Source organism: Arachis hypogaea, chromosome 12, assembly GCF_003086295.3.
Source record: "Arachis hypogaea cultivar Tifrunner chromosome 12, arahy.Tifrunner.gnm2.J5K5, whole genome shotgun sequence".
Lineage (NCBI taxonomy): Eukaryota > Viridiplantae > Streptophyta > Magnoliopsida > Fabales > Fabaceae > Arachis > Arachis hypogaea.
Window position 1 is genome coordinate 6,997,542 of NC_092047.1, and position 12,430 is coordinate 7,009,971.

Below are 12,430 nucleotides of genomic sequence, written 5' to 3' on the forward strand. Positions count from 1 at the left end.
TAGGCTAAAAAAAAGTAGAGAATATTGGTTTAATTCGGCATATTTGTTAAACTAATCAGTTATAAAAATCTGTGCTTCTGAAAGGTATATAAACATGTCACTTCAATTTAATAAACTTTACTGGTAAGCAATAAAATCAGTTTACACATTTTTATCACATTATTTTTCAAGTATCACACACCTATCTGGTTCTCTTTCTTTTGTGTTCTTCTCTTAAAGATTTATTTATATTCAACTTTGAACTGTTTTTTCTAGAATTTTTTACGGGCTTTATAAATAATTTTTACATAACAATTATACGCACTCTCTATGCACCTCACCTCCGTGACTGGTTTATTTCTTCGTGCTTTAATTATTTTTTTGTCTTATAAAATTGTTTTGATTTCACATGATGAATTTTGGTTTTTTTTTTTTTTTGTTTTTTTTTCCAAATTTTTGAAAGCCTTAATTTTCACACCAATAAACAGTTATATGGATCTTCAATCAGGTAAGTAAACATTTATCTGCGTCTCATATATGTATTACTTAATACCCCATTTTATACTTGTTCTAATTTAAATCTAATTTTAAATTTATTTTAAAGTATTATTTCACCACTATTAAAAATAGACCATTTTGGACACTATATATTTTTCTTTCTTTAGCAGTAGCCTTCATTTTAAAAAATACATAATTCTTTGATTTTTATCATCATATTTGTAGAAACATTAGAATATATAAAATATTAAATACTTAAAAGAAATTATTATTACAATGATAAATATTAAAAATCATAATAAATGCTAATTAATAATTTGAATTTTTTACTAATACAAAGATACAACTAAAAAGATAACAAAATTTAAAATAATATTAAAAAAATAGATAACAGAATTATATAATTTTATAAAAATAATACATAAAATTTTAATTGTTTGGAAATTAGCTTGAAAGTTAAAAGATTGAAACTTTGACCTCATATAACACCAATAATTATTGAATATCTTAATTTTGTATCTAAAAAATTCAGCTAAAAAATTAATAAAACCTAAAATAATATTAAATTAAATTATTGTCAAAAGCTAATTATCAAAACCTGTTATAGTCTACTATAGTAGTTTTTATCTTCAACCTGTAAGACTTCAATTGGATAAAAAGACCAAAATCCAAAACTTGTTATAATAAATTTTGTATTAAACATTACCAACTGAATGAATAATAAGAGTATAGAACACATATGTATGACTTTACCGTAAATTAGGACAACCAAATTAGCTAAGAAAAATGTTTGAAGAAGCATTACTAAAAACAGCATCATATAATCACCATAATTCTGAAATCAAAACATGTTGACAATAACAGATTCACAAATGGTCAAATCGATTTTCATAAATATTTTAAAAGAAGCCACAGAAATTAAAACATAGCAACAGCAGAGTAACATTTTCATCTTTAAAAATGATTTAACCAACAACTTTCCAAAATAAATCCTTTGAATGGGTTCACATTCAGAATAGACTCAATTCAATGAACAGTTCATGAAAGAAAACCATCAAACAACATAAAACCCTTAAATTATAACGCCATTAACCTTCAACGGAGAGCATGATGACAAAGAGACGATGGCGAGCAGTGAGACAAAAACTAGACTATGTCGAACAGTTCAAAGCCTCGGACAGAGACATCGCGGGAGGATGGACGACATAAGCTAGAAGAGAGGATTTGGTTTCGGAATATGGGGAAGGAGGAAGCCACGACGGCGCCGACAACCACGGATGGCGGTCACGACACCGTTGAAGAAATGGGGTTTGGAGGGGGGTTGGTTTTTGAACTCTGGAAAATGGAGGTTTTGTGGTTTACGCTCCAAATTTGAAATGAAAATCACAAAAGAAAGGGGTATTGGGAAAAGGGGGACGCGTTGGGGTTTTGGATTTTTTTTTTTTTGTTATTAGTATCTCAATTTTTTGTTTTGTGGGCCAGAGTTCTATTATAATGCCATTTGTTTAAGCTGTAATATTTATTTATTTATATAGTAAAATTAAATCTTTATCTATTAAATTAATTGGAATACACGTTACATATAATGATAGAGATGAATAATATTTTTTTATGTTATTTATCATATGTTAAACTATATTTAAAAATGGTATATAATTAGAAAATATATAATTTCTGATAATAAAATAATAATTGAGAAATCCAAATGATACCATTTTGGATCTTGTATTCTAAATTAGGTAGTGGCTGATTGTAAAATAATACTTATTGATTTGAAATTATAGTTTTTTTTCAAAATAAAAATAGAAACATTATGTTTTGAATTTGATTACTATAATTTGAAATTCGAATAGAATGATTCTAATAATACGTTCATTTTGAAAGATGTATGTATTTATGTATAAAAGATAAATTTATTATTTTAGAAATACTGATATTAGTCTTTTTTTATTTATTAAAAATTTACTTAATATTTTTTTATAACAAAAATTTAGAAATTTAGATTCAAAATTTTACAATAAAATGCTAAATAAACAATAATTAATTCTGTTTAAAAAAGAAACTGAAAATTTTTTTATTAATTATTCTACTAATTTTTTTACTGATTAGATGTGTTAACAATTAACACAAATAACAACAGAACTTATAAAACTATATTCTTAAGCTGTATTGGATCCCACAATTAAATAGATGAAAAATAATTCTTGCATGTACATAGTGAAATATTGGTGGGTGAGAGTGGGTTAAACTATCTTAAAAGATAATATAAAAGAAAAGTTAGTAGGACCGAATAATTGATTAAATAACTAAAAAATTAAATTTCCTTGCATTTTTGTCAAGTGGGTGAGAATGAGTATTCTTTGATGCGTTGGATCTTTTCATATATTTAGATAATTTATGAAATTTTAATAATTCTTTTAAAAAAAACCCAAAATAAATAGTACGAATTCATTTCTAAGATCAAATTTTAATTAAATTTTATATTTAGCACATAAAACGATTACGTATTTAGTTTCAATTTTAATATTTCAATATCATGGATGTGTTGTACAAAAAGATACAATTTAAATTCAATTAAATTATCATTAAAAGATAATTTTTTCAAAATAAGATGCAATACAAATATGATGAAATAAGAAAGTACATCATAAAATATTAATACAAATTTTAATAAATTAGTCTTGATAAAATTATCTTAATTGACAAATACTTAATAATTTTATTAAGTTAAAACCAAGTCAAGACGTACGAGTACAAATAATACTTATATAAAATATGTATCATATACAGTTTTTCAAATAACTGATACATGTAAATTAAAAATAAAAAATCTATTATGACCGTTCATTGTTCTTTATTTTATTATTTCATTCATAAATAACTAGGACTGTCAAATGGGCTAACCCGGCCATTTAGGCTCGGCCCGTTAAGTCCGCAGGTTAAATGGATTGGCCTGTTTAAGCCCACTTTATTCGTGGGTCATAATTTTTTAGTTCGGACCGTTTATGCTTAGTCCGATGGGTTAAACGGGCCATCCTGTTTATTCTTTTATTTTATTTTTTGAAAAATATTTTGACAAAAAATATCACTTTTAGGTCAAAAACCTTTAAAATATAAATTTTTTTAGTTGATGGATCGAATTTTCGGGTCGGATCGGGAGAAATATCGGCTAAAAGTGCTACTTTTTTTAAAAAAATATAAAAACAAATAAACAGGCCACCCGTTTAGCCCGCGGGCTAGCCCGTTTAACCCGTCATTTTTTTGTGTTAATCGAGCTCAATCCGTTTAGCCCGAAATTTAAACGGGCTTAATTTTAGAGACAATGCCCGCCCATTTAAATGGGTAAACAGGCTGGCCCGATAGGCTTTGCCCATTTTGACAACCCTATAAATAACTACCTTTAATTTTCTTATAAGGTGATATAAAATATTTTAATTAAGGTGCATGAATAGTGAAATATTTAAGATTTATTGGAGTTTAATTTAATTATAGATCAATAATAGGTAACCTAAAATAAAAACACGTTCGACCAAGTTTTATGACACATAATAAATAATTTACGTAAAACAAGTAGAATTAATAAAATATTTATTAAAAATATTGTTTACACATTTTTCTCTTTAAAGTGCATAGACAAAATTTTAAATAATAACAATATCAAAAACATAAAAAGATTGTAATAAGACTATTGGTTATTGTATTTTATTTAAATATTATTGGTCATATTTATTCTCATTAAAATAGTAGTAAGTGAAAAAAAGATATTTTAAATATTGTGCAAACCTCACTAAATTTCATATTGACTGTAATTTGCTATACTTAATTAAAGCAATAAACTAAATTGGTATCGTTTTGATGGATGAAATTTTTTACAAGTTTGTTTTCTCGTAATTCATATGTCACTATTAATTAGTTCGATATATTTTGCTACTATAATAGATATTGATGAAAGCTGGATTTCAAAGTCACAGAATAGTGTGAAATATAGGCAAGGATTGAACAGTCTTTTAGACTTTGCATTTGCGAATGCATCCTCCGATGGCATAATAAAGTGTCCATGACCTAAATGTGGATTTTAACTAATGCAAACAAGAGAGGATGCATACGACCATCTATTGATATGACCATTTTTCCTGGATATACTATTTGGCTGCGTCATGGTGAGAAGCCGGTTGAAGAGATATCTGGATTGAGATCTGTAGCAGCCAAGATTCTTCATTACTTTCCTCTCATACCAGGACTGCAACAGTTATTCATGTGCAGCAAGACATCAACTGACATGTTATGGCATAAAGAGGCGCGTAATAATGATAGTTTGCTGAGGCATCCAAGGGACGCTGAAGCATGGAAGAAGTTTGATGCAAAGTATACTAACTTTTCGAAGGATCCGCGCAACGTTCGCCTAGCCTTGACGAGCGATGGATTTAATCCTTTTGGAAATATGAGCACAAAGTATTCCATCTGGCCTGTGATTCTTATTCCGTATAATTTTCCTCCCTGGATTTGCATGAAACAGACATCTTTCATTCTATCCATGCTTATTCCTGTGCCGAAAATGCTAGGCAACGAAATAGATGTGTACTTGCAGCCTTTGAAAGATGAGTTGAAACAGTTATAGGATGGCATCGAAACATATGATGCCAAAGAGGGAAACACTTTCAAGATGTGTGCAGCACTAATGTGGACCATCAGCAACTTTCTAGGATTGGGAAACCTATCTGGTTGGAATACGCACAGTGGGTTAGCGTGTCCAACATGTAACTTGGACGCTAAGCCTCATCGGCTGAAAGACAGTAAAAAATTGTGTTTCATGGGTCATTGCTGCTTTTTGAATCAGGGACACAAATACAGACTAGATCGAAATAGATTTGACGGGCAAGTCGAAGGTAGAGATTCACCGAAGAAGTTATCCGGAATAGATGTATTGAGGCAACCGTCTAATGTGCACGTTTCATTTGGGAAGATTTCAATTGTGACAGCCAAAAACAGACGCAATGGTCAAGATGCGGATGAAGATGACTCGCATTGAAAAAAGAAGAGTGTTTTCTTTGACCTCCCTTACTGGGAGGATCAGATGTTGAGTCATAACCTTGATGCGATGCATATAGAGAAAAATGTCTGTGATAATGTGGTCTTCGCTATCTTAAACGATAGCGACAAATCAAAAGACAATCTTAAAGCTCGAAAAAATTTACAATGCATGGGCATAAGGCCTGAATTGTGGCCGGGCGAAGGTGGTAAATATCTTTTGCAATATTTACGATGTCAAATTCACAGAGAGATGTATTCCTGAAGATTCTTCAGAATGTGGTCTTTTCAGATAGTTACTCTAGCAATATTACTCGTTGTGTTTATTTGCGATAGCGCAAGTTGACTGGGTTGAAAAGTCACTACTGCCATATTCTGATGGAACAATTACTTCCAATTTTGGTGAAGAATGCACTTCCGAGTCTGGTGTCCAATGTGATTACAAATTTGTCATCATTTTTTCGAGAACTTTGTGGGAAAGTCATAAACCCTATGCAGCTTGCTGACTTTCAGAATCATGTTGTGCAAACCCTGAATCAGATGAAAATGATTTTTTCTCCATCCTTCTTCACCGTCATGGTTCACCTCATGGTGCATCTCGTTGATGAGGTAACTCTTGGTGAACCAGTATATTATCGGTGGATGTATCTAATAGAAAGGTTAGCTTGCTGATAAACCCCTTTAATACAATCAGTTGAATTAATTGTGTATATACTGAGCGTTATGTTGTATTTATATAAAAGGTATCTAAGACGTTTGAAGCAATATGTTCGTAATGGGGCACAACTAGAAGGCTCAATTGTAGAAGGCTATTTATTTTAGAAAATCCTGACTTTCTGTTCTAGATATTTGGATAATATTGAGACTAGACTCAACCGACCAGGGCGAGTTGATGATCAACCCGTTGATGTTACACATAATTTAGGGAAAACTATGTTCCCAGCTATTGGAAAGGCATTAGGGGCTGTTTCACATTTCAAACTCACTCTAATGGAAAAACATCAAGCACATCGTCATGTGCTAATCAACTGCGAGGTCGTGGTTCTGTTTCTTGAGTAAGTATACACATGTATTTTTAAAAAATGAATATAACTCTTTTCACCTGGTGACTAGTTGGACTAATTTTCTTTTCTCTCATAAAGTACATTTAGGTAAAAAATAAAGCGAAGATTACGAGCTCAAACAAGGTCGCAATCTAAGATAGACAGTGTTGTGCATGCGGAATTTTCTCGGTGGTTCAAGCATGAGGTTGATAGAATATTAAACTTACCAATGTGTTTTTAACCTAGAATTCGTACTTTATGAAATCTGATTTTAATATAAAGCAAGAATGTTATGTGGTGTTAGGTTCCAATGGAAAGTATGTTTCATTCAAAAGAAATAAAATTGCTTGCATGCGGTCCCATGATTTAGGCAAGACGTTTTAGGTCATACAATGTTAACGGGTACAAGTTTAGAACCATCACAAAGGAAGACGGGCTGAAAATCCAAATAGTGGAGTATATGTATCATCTAATACAAGAAGTTATGCAAGCATGCGTGATAATAAAGTGGTTGTTGATAGTGTTCCGTATTATGGAAAAATTGTGGACATAATTGAATTGAATTATAGCTGCAATTTCACAGTGGTATTGTTCAAATGTATTTGGGCTGATACCACTACCAGTAGAGGCATCAAACAAGACCATTTGGGCCTTACCAGCATTAATTTCTCTTGTCCGATACACACTGGTGATCGAGAAGACGATGAACCGTACATATTGGTATCAGAAGCTCATCTTGTATACTATGTGGATGATGAAGTAGATAAGAAATGGAGTGTTGTGGTTCATGTGAAACCATGAGATTTGTATGACATGGGAGAAGAGAATGAAGAAAATGAAGTTGATTTTTCTCCACAACCAAGATTGAACATTTCAGCAGAAGGTGACATTGGAGATTTACAGTTGACAAGGGATGATGATATAGAAGACCCCACAGAAAATGTTTCAGAGAATTTCGATGATGTTGCATAATGCTTATATGAAGAAATTTAACGTAATTTAAAAAGGATCTCTGTGTGATGAACTAAATGCTTAAGAGAATTTCGATGATGTTGCATAATGATTATATGAAGAAATTTAACGTAATTTAAAAAGGATCTTTGTGTGATGAACTAAGTTAAATAAACTCAATGATATACGTTGTTTTCTTTGGTTATAAAAAACTTGTGTATTTTTGATTTGCAGTTAAGTATTTAATGTATTGTGGATTTTCATGAATAAAAGCAGATTTTTCGTTTCTTTCAACGTTTTTTTTTCATCAAAATTTAGTTTACGTTAAATCTTTAATGTTGTTTCAGTTGTTGTTCTTAATGTTGCAGTTTTGATAATCTTGATATCTAATATTCGATATCAATTTAAATAGTGTTACGATTTTTAAACATTAGTGAACATAACATGACAGTGAAACAGGACAAATGAAAACTGAGGATTTTTCATCATGCTCTGCAAGCACAACATTCGCTATAGAGCTTCTGTCTAAGAAAATACCCCAAACTACCAACAAAGGAGATGGTAATTGTCGATAATTTGCATTTAGTTTTAAAATTGTCTTATCATACTGTCGTCCGTTTTTTTTTTTCTAAATCACTATCTAATAACTTGGGAGTTCTCAGTTTCTTCTGGGTATACTTATTTTGTTGTATGCATGTTGATATTTTCAATATTACTTGAATATTCTGGGAAAATAGTTCTTGATAGTCTAGATGGAAAAGACTCTGATTTAGAAGACAATTTAGATGATATCTCCGCTATTGGAATTGATAGATCCATGCAGTTTGATCTCAATAAGGTTTCGGAAGAAGACAATGAAACTTTAGAAGACCAACAAAGAGAAGATGATATACATGTTAAGAAAAGGTGCTTTAATATGAACAAAAAGCCATGGTATAGAGATAAAATATCAGATTCTGTAAAACGTGAAGCCCATAGATTCTTGACAAAGTATTTTTCGCTAGGTCAATACGATGTTGAAGATAAATTTTGACCTTTTATTATAAAAGTTACGTCGATTCCCTTAATTTAATGGTTTGGGTCACCGTTTTACATGTTTATCTACTTTTAGAGTATCTTGATTTAGGTTTAGTAAGGTATAACTTCGAAGAAGAGTAACTTTAATTTATGCTCGTTAGAACTTTATTTTAAGTTTATAAATTTAGACTATGACTTTATTTTTTTCTTTTACATTTATGTCTGAATGTAAATTTAAATGATAATATAGTAAATGAGTAAATCTTATTAGTAAATTTGTTCACGTGAGTTAACATATATAACTTATTTAACTTGTGAACTTTTTCACGTAAAACGAATCTAGAAAAAGTGCTACGAGTTTAAGTAACACTGATTTAAACATATGTAGTTTAAAAAAGTAGTGTTAACTTAACTAGATTATACCCAGATGATTATTACTAAAAAAATATTGAAATATGTAGTTAAACGCATTTTGCGGCGGTTGGAAGAAGACCGCCGCAAAATATAAAATAATAATTCACCCCAAGTTACATATCGCGGCAGTTCTAGAAAAACCGCAGTTAAATACAAGACTGGTTGCAGCCCCATTCCTAACCGCTGCGATATGCGCCACAGTTATTCATTTTACGGCAATTTTACCAATCTGCCGCAAAATTTCCATCGCTATCTGTTGAAATTGTTGTGGTTCCAGTACATATAATATACGAGGAGATCAATAAATATTCAAAAAATATTTCTAATTCTTCTATATATGATCTCAAGACACAGACATATATTTTCATAAATATATTATTACTATTACAATAATAAATACTTTAATTTCGAATGTCTAAAATATCAACACAAAGGAGAAAATATAAATTTTGATTTTAAATAAATGGTTATGCAATTATGCATACTATTAAATACATAAATATTATATAAAGAGTAAATAGTCATTTTGACATTTAAAAAATTTTATTTTTATTAAAATAGATATTCGTTTTTGACAAAATAAATTTTAAAAAGGTTTAATTATTCTGTTGGTCCCTATAGTTTCGCAAAATTTTCAATTAGGTCCCTATACTTTTTTTTTTCTTTTAATTGAGTCCTTGCACTAATTTTTTTTTAATTGAGTCCCTATACTTTTTCTTCCTTTTATTTAGGTCCCTGTACCAATTCTTTTTTTTAGTTGGGTCCTTATAAAATTAAGCCAATTAATACTAAGAGGGATTTAATTGAAAAAAAATTTTGGTGCAGTGACTCAATTAAAAAAAAAAAGTATAGGAACCTAATTAAAAATTTTACGAAACTATAAGAACCAACAGAATAATTAAACCTTTCAAAAACTAGACATTGTTTGACAAAATGATTTCGACATTAACTTTTCACTCTGAATGTTAATGGAGATGTCAAGGTGGCACATTAAGTACTTACCTAAAGGGTTAAATGTGAAATTATAATATTGCCTTTTTTCAGATGTGAGATTATTAAACTTGAAATTCCTATTTCACCTTTTCACATTCCAGTTGACCTCTATTGACTCGCAGTAAAAACCTCATTTGACAAGGAATCGTCGTTGTTACATTCAGCACATATTCAGAAAATACATATTCATAATTCATTTTGGATACAATTTCTGCATTCAGCACCCTTAAAGGTAGCATTCTCTACTACTAACTTTTATCATCATACAGCAACAACAACACTACCACTATCTAAATAATGAGAACATGTTCATAAATATAACTAAAGCTATCCCAATTACAAGCACCAACAACAAAGTTTCTATCTTCCTCATGTGCTCTTTAATCACAGATGACCTCAGAGTTATGTGCTTTATAATTCTCTCATTGTCCAATCTTTTCATCCCTTTGCTCCTTAGCTTTCAACATTCAGTTTAATTTTCTTAATCTCTTCTTCCACTTTATTAACCCAAACAAAATACGTATATCGTTCTAACCCTTTAGGTAAGAACTTAATGTGTCATCTAAACATCTCTATTAACGTCTAAAATAAAGAATTAATATTAAAGTCATTTTGTCAAACGGTGTATATTTTTTGAGATTTATTTTATCAAAAATAAATGTTAGGATCTATTTTAACCAAAACAAAATTTTTCGGATAATAAAATAACTATTTACTCTTATGTAAATAATTAATTTTGACAACGATACCTATAACCGTTATAAATATATATTTTTCTTGTTTTTCTAATTGTTGATGTGGTGACGTCAGTATATATATATATACTAATAATTATTGGAATGAGACAGTACGGCAGATAAGACTACGAAAGCAAAATTTCAAAGCCCTTACTTTCCATTTTCAATATTGATACATGCAATATATTCCAATAAGATAATCAGATAATGTGTCTCCACTTTGGCTTCATATGATGGATTTTGATTATTGTGGTAACCACTTAACTTCGGGTTGGATAACAAAGCGAAAAATGGGAAATTAGTAGCGGCGACTGGAAAGAAGGAGCACGTTTCATGAATTGGTTGGTCACAATGCAATAGTTAATATAAATAATATGTGAGTCTAAAAAGATATGTATGAGTATAAAAATATTATATTTCTTTAGAAAACCACATGGATAAAAAAGGAGGATTTGAAAATTTATCTCTCCAATATAACTGCAAATCAAAGATACTATGGTAAATAGCAGTGGCTAGTAGAGGTGTTTAAAATCGATCCAATTCAAATTAAATTAGAAAAATTGATAATTGAAATAATCAAAAGTAAAAAATAAAAAATAAAAAATAATTTTTTACAATTTTTTCTACAATTTTATTCGATTTTTAATTTTGCTAAAAAATAAATCCTAACCAAATCAAATTGAACTGATATTTAATAAAAATTTTAAATTAACACCCTCAGTTCAAATGACCTAACGCTACTAAGTACTCACTTCATTCTCAGTTTCATTGTCATAAATCTCCCTCCCTCAGTTTCTTACACCGCCAAATCTCCTCTTACTCTTTCAGTATCTCACAATGACAAAACTCTTCCCTCTTCTCTGCCATCAACAATGCCGCCAAACAGCACCAATAGTCGCCGCCGTCCCTATGTCTCCCTCTCATGTTCTCATAGTGCTTATATCTCCGTCCTCCTCCACGGTGCTACGCACTAGCATCACCGTCGTCCTCCACACACAAACACACTACTAGAAAACTAGTTATTACAGACGGATATTTTCGACGGATTTTATCCTACGAAAATACAGACGGAATTTGCGAGAGATTTTTTGTTGGAAACAAAAAAATGAATTAGCATAAATTACAGACAGAAAAGAGAATCCGTCGATAATTCTGTCAGAAAAATTAATTTTTTTTTGGAAAATGGTTACCGACGGAAAATCCGTCTGTAATTGAATGGACAAAAACGCTGCGTTTTATTAAATTATTATAGACAGAAAATCTGTCTGTAATTTAAAATTTTTCGTCGGAAATGTTGATATTATGTGTTTATGATTGTGCCCAAGCTCCATTCATTCACAGCACCAAATCAAACGAGCTAAACCTAGCATTCCCCTCTCCATCGACGAGCTTTTTCTTCTCCTTTCCTCAACCACAACGCCACCGCCGGCCACTCTAACCGCCGCAGCTACCTTCTCATTCTTCTCCTCTTTTTTAAACACTGAACCAGTAGAACACAACCCCTGTCTCTCTCGTTCTTTCTCGTTCGTAGAACAAAGCAAGCTCAAGCTCCACCACCGTCGCACCTCTCTCTCTCTCTCCTTTCTCTCACATATCTTCTCAGTGCTACAGCCATCATCTCCTCCAGTCAATGCCGCGGCTACCTTCGCGCAAGCCCTAGCTCCGTGCGACCAAAATCGGTTCCACCGTCAGCCGCGGTTCCACCTCTCTCTTTCCCCCTGTTCGAACTGTAGAGACTTGGGCATCCTTCTTTCCCTCTGCCCTGTTTTG